The sequence below is a fragment of the Leopardus geoffroyi genome, chromosome B3 (genome assembly GCF_018350155.1).
Source record: "Leopardus geoffroyi isolate Oge1 chromosome B3, O.geoffroyi_Oge1_pat1.0, whole genome shotgun sequence".
Lineage (NCBI taxonomy): Eukaryota > Metazoa > Chordata > Mammalia > Carnivora > Felidae > Leopardus > Leopardus geoffroyi.
The window spans coordinates 94,927,803-94,933,565 of record NC_059337.1 but is presented as its reverse complement, the minus strand read 5'-3'; positions in this window follow the sequence as shown (position 1 = coordinate 94,933,565).

Sequence of the window (5,763 nt, the reverse complement as noted above, 5' to 3'; positions counted from 1 at the left end):
ATTTTTCCAAAAATCTTTGATATTTGACAAATCAAGCAGTATGTTTTGAACTTTGAGGACAAGAATTACTATACTGCTAAAATGTTACCATATAACAAGAAGGAATTAGAATTTATTTATAGAAGACCTGGTTAAGCTTACTCCTAACTGATTATAATAATGCCTCTGAGGAGTCTTATAACAAAATGCAGTTTGAATTATATAAAGAGGCTCATTTTTACCCAAGAAAAACTAATGCATGTTAAAACTTCATGCAAATATGAAGTAGGTATGTGGAAGCTAAATTGTATTATGTCTTAAGATAGATGTGCTATTAGATCAAATATGTTCAATTTATAGGTAAGATCTGCACAGTTTGAATACCTGCAGTGGGATGTGGCAGACTGACACAGAATGAAATCTGAAAATAGAATCACTTAAATGGGGTTCTAGTTCCATCAAAAAAGTAGAACACTGTAGAGAATATGGAGACAGGTAATATTTGGGAAGCAGGCATTATAATTGATACAATTTTAAGAAAGTTTAAGCAACATTATAGGCTGATGGAGAGAGGCTATGGAAATTTCAAGACCAGTAAGATTTAGGAATCTCAGGGCAAGAAACATTGATCAAAAGACATCAGGACACAAATCCTGAGTACTGGAGTTAACCACAGGATTTCAACTCCTGAAAGTATTATCAAGACTAAGAACAGACCCTCAGGTTATCAATATGGAGATTGATCAACTTGTCAGAAATGGTATAAACGATTAAAATGGTGTTCATAATCATGGAATGTATTCTTGCCCGTAAACTTGGATAAATAGAGGTCCTTGCTCCAGTCCACATATTGCACAGATTTCCTGGTTATACAAATGCAAGAATCTCTTTAGTGAAATTATCTCAGAATAGAATGGTAGGGAATGGACTTCTGGGGAAGATGAGAGTAGAAAAATTCTAAATTCACCTTGTCCCATGGATACACCTAGATTACACCCACATTAGCATAAATAACCCAGAAAATTACCCAGAGACTGGCAGAACACTCTCCACAACTAAATGTAGAGAAGAGGCCACATTGAAAAGGGTATGAAGGGTGGACACAGGAGATAAACTAACCCATATGACTGTGGGAGGGAAGGACACCACAAGCATGGAGAAGGGAGCCCTCCCCCCCCACCAGGCACCGGGAAGATGAATCCCCATAACATTTGCCTGCACTGGTAAGATGAATCCCCATAACATTTGCCTTTGAAAAGCAGAGGGGCTTAACTTCTTGAGTTTTTATAATCAGTGGGGCTTAACACCTGGAACTTTAAAAGTCAGCAGGCTCAGCTATGGGAGAGCCAGAGGATGATGGGAAATGGATTCTTTGCCCTTATGAGACAACATAATAAACAGCCTTGCTGAGATGCAGTAGAAAAGCAGCAGTTTGAAAAATGCCTGGGGTACATGGGAGGGAGATTTGTTTATTAATCTCAGGGCTGTGCTGGAGATGTGATCTTTAGGAGACTTCTCTAAGAACAAAAGAGCTGGTGAGCAACATTTCCCTCCCCTGCCTAACTGCCCAGACTAGAAACATGGACACATGTGGGAACCAGTGCAAACTCTCTCCACCTAGCTTGTTAACAGCACACTCGGTCTTGTGCTCTTCTGCTGACACACCCCCTCCAACATGCCCTCAGCATGAGTCCTTCCAAAGTGGTGCCACAAGTGTGGCAGTTTGCAAGCAGCACCATTCCAAAGTGACCCCTGCCCCAGACAGAGGGGAAGATAACCGCAGTTCCACTGTGGCTCCAGCAGTGGGCTGGGGTTGGCCATCTGTTCTGACACTGGAACCCTCTACTAATGAAAGCTTCTCAGGAAACAACATAGGGAGAGCACTATCAGTTCCATGTGACCAAAACCCTGGCAAATGCCTATTCTGACCCACCTCAAGACAAAGAAGATTCTGAATGGCCCATTAACAACACAGGGACCAAACTCTGCCCACATAAGGCAAAGAGAGCCATTGTAGATAAATGAACTAAAGGCAAATCCAGTTTAGCCACAACAGTAGGGCACCTACAACAGCACAGGAGACACCTTGAAGCTCCAGTTTCTGGTGAACAGTGGACACTGTACTCCAGAGCACTACAGAACTTCTCCATAAGGCCAATACTTTCAAGAGGAGAAGGCATGGCTGACTTTCCTAACACAGAAACAGACACAGATAGTTACACAAAATGAGGACACAGAGGAGTATGTCACAAATTAAAGCAAAGACAAAATACAGCAAGAGAGCTAAACAAAATGGAGATAGGTAATATGCCTGATAAATAATTTAAAGTAATGGTTTTAAAGATACTCACTTACTTGAGAAGGGTGGAAGATCTCAGTGAGACCCTCAAAATAGATAGAAAACAGAAAAAACATCAATGAGAGTTGAAGAACTTAATAACTGAAATTAAAAATACACTAGACAGAGGGGCGCCTGGGTGGCTCAGTCACTTGACCATCCAACTCTTGATTTGGGCTCAGGTCATGATCCCAGGATTGTGGGATTGAGCCCCACATTGGGCTCTACACTGAGCAAGAAGCCTGCTTGGGATTCTCTCTCTCCCTTTGCCCCTCTCCCTTGCTCTCTCTCTCATTCTCTCTCTCAAAAGGTAAAAAAAAAAAAAAAAAAAAAAAAAAAAAATACACTAGACAGAATCAGTAGCAGATTAGAGGAAACAGAAGAATGGATTAGTGACCTGGGGGACAGAGAAATGAAAATCAATCAAGCTGGACAGGAGGAAGTAAAAAGACTAATAAAAAAAGGAGACAGATGCATGGGTGGTTCAGTTGGTTAAGTGCCCTACTCTTGATTTCAGCTCAGGTAATGATCTCCTGGTTCATGATACCAAGCTCTGCATCAGGCTCTGTGCTGACAGCAGAGGGAGAGAGGACTCTCTCTTTCCCTCTCTCTCTGCCCACTCGTGCTCTCTCTCTTTCCCTCTCAAAATAAATAAATAAGCATTCTTAAAAAATGAGAATAGGGGCACCTGGGTGGCGCAGTCGGTTAAGCGTCCGACTTCAGCCAGGTCACGATCTCGCGGTCCATGAGTTCGAGCCCCGCGTCGGGCTCTGGGCTGATGGCTCAGAGCCTGGAGCCTGTTTCCGATTCTGTGTCTCCCTCTCTCTCTGCCTCTCCCCCGTTCATGCTCTGTCTCTCTGTCCCCCCAAAAAATAAATAAACGTTGAAAAAAAATTAAAAAAAAAAGAGAATAAATTAAGGGAACTCAGTGACACCATAAGCATAGTAACATTTGCATTATAGGGATCTCAGAAGGAGGGGAGAGAAAAGGGAGCAGAAAATCTATTTGAAAAATTAGTAGCTGAAAACTCCTCAAATCTTGGGAAGGAGTCAGAAATCCATATCCAGGAAGCAGATAGCTCCAACAAAATCAACCCAAGGACATCCACAACAAAACTGATAGTAATTAAAATGGCAGAAAGTAGAGATAAAGAGAAAATTTTAGGGGCGCCTAGGTGGCTCAGTTGGTTAAGCGTCCGACTTCAGCTCCGGTCATGATCTCATGGTCTGTGAGTTCAAGCCCCGCATCAGGCTCTGTGCTGACAGCTCAGAGCCTGGAGCCTGTTTCAGATTCTGTGTCTCCCTCTCTCTCTTTGACCCTCCCCCATTCATGCTCTGTCTCTCTCTGTCTCAAAAATAAATAAACGTTAAAAAAATAAGAGAAAAATTTAAAAGCAGCAAGAGGAAAGAAAACAGTTACATACAAGAGAAATCCCATAAGGCTATTAGTAGATTTTCAGGAGAAACTTTGGCATGAGATATTCAAGGGCTGAAAGAAAAAATTCTGCAAGTGAGAATAATCTATATGTCAAGGCTAGCATTCAGAATAGGTGGAGAGATAAAGAGTTTCTTTCCCAGACAAACAAAAGTTAAAGGAATTCATCACCATTATATGAGTCCTACAAGAAATGTTCAAGGAGATTCTCTGAGTACAAAGGAAAGACCATAAACAGGAAAAAGAAAAGTAGGAAGCATAAAAGCAATAAAATTAGGTATATCTCTAAGAATCAGTCAAGGGACTTACAAAAAAAAAAAAAAAGAACATAAAGTATGACAACATCTACCCAAAATGTAGGAGGGTGGGAGAGAAGTAAAAACTTAGTGCTTCTAAAATGGATTCAAACATAAATGCATATCATCTTAAGATAGACTATTATATGCATAAGATGTCATATATGAACCTAATAATAACTACAAATTAAAAGTCAGACATGCAAAAAACAAAGAAATCCAAGTGTACCATTAAAGAAACACAGACAGCAAACATGAGAGAAGAGAGCAGGAGAAGGAAGGGAAGAACTATAAAACAACCATAAAACAAAAACCAAAATGTCAATAAGTACATATCTATCAATAATTGCTTTGAATCTAAATGGAGTAAATGATGAAGCAAAAGATATAGGGTAATGGAATGGATAAAAAAGCAAGATCCATCAATATGCTGCTTACAAGAGACTCATTTCAGAGCAAATACACATGCAGATTGAAAGTGAAGAGAAGGAAAAGCATTTATCATGCAAATGGAGGTGAAAAGAAAGCACTAGAGTAGCAGTACCTATATTGAACAATATAGACTTTAAAACAAAGCCTGTACTAAGTGACAAAGAAAAACACTACATAATTTTAATGGAACAATCCACCAGGAAGACATAACAATTGTAAATATTTATGTATCCAACATAAGAGCACCCAAATACCTAAAGCAGCTATTAACAAACTTAAAGGAAGTAATTGATAAAAAAAAACAATAACAGTAGGCGACTTTAGCAGCCCACTTACATCAACAGATAGATCATCCAAAAAGAAAATCAACAGGGAGAGTGACTTTGAATGACACAATGGGCCAGATAAATTTAAAAGATATTTCAGAACATTCTATCCCCAAACAGTGGAAACCCATATGTTCCAAGAGCACATTGAACATTCTCCAAAATAGATCACGTTAAACCAAAAAACAAGGGTCAACAAATTAAAAACTTTGAAGTCATACCATGCATCTTTTCCAACAACAATGCTATAAAACTAGAAATCAACTATAAGAAAAAATCTAGAAAGAACACAAATACATGAAAGTTAAACAACATGCTACTATATAATGAATGAATCAACCAAAAAATCAAGGAGGAAATCAAAAATTGCATGGAGACAAGTGAAAACGAACACAGTGATCCAAAATCTTTGGGATTCAGCAAAAGCTATTTTAAGAGGAAAGTTTATAGCAATAAGACCTACCTCAAGAAGCAAGAAAAATCTCAAATAAACAAGATAACTTCACACCTAAAGGAGGTAGAAAAGGAATAACAAAGAAAACCCCAAACCAGTAGAAGGAAGGGAATAGTAAATATTTCAGCAGAAATAAATGAAATAGAAACTAAAAAAACAATAGAATAGATGAATGCAAACAGGAGCTAGCTCTTTGAAAGGATGAACTTAATTGATAAACTTTTAGTCAGACTCATCGAGAAAGAGAGAAAGAGAGAGCTCAAATAGATAAAATCAGAAATGAAAAAGGAGAATTAACAACTAGCATCACAGAAATACAAAGGATTGTAAGAGAATATTATGAAAAATTGTATGTCAACAAACTGGACTACTTAGAAGAAGTGAATAAATTCTTAGAAACATAGAATCTCCCAAAACTGAATCAAGGAGAAATAGAAAACTTGAGCAGACATATAACCAGTAAAGAATTTGACTCAGTAATAATAAAAAAAAAAACCTCCCAA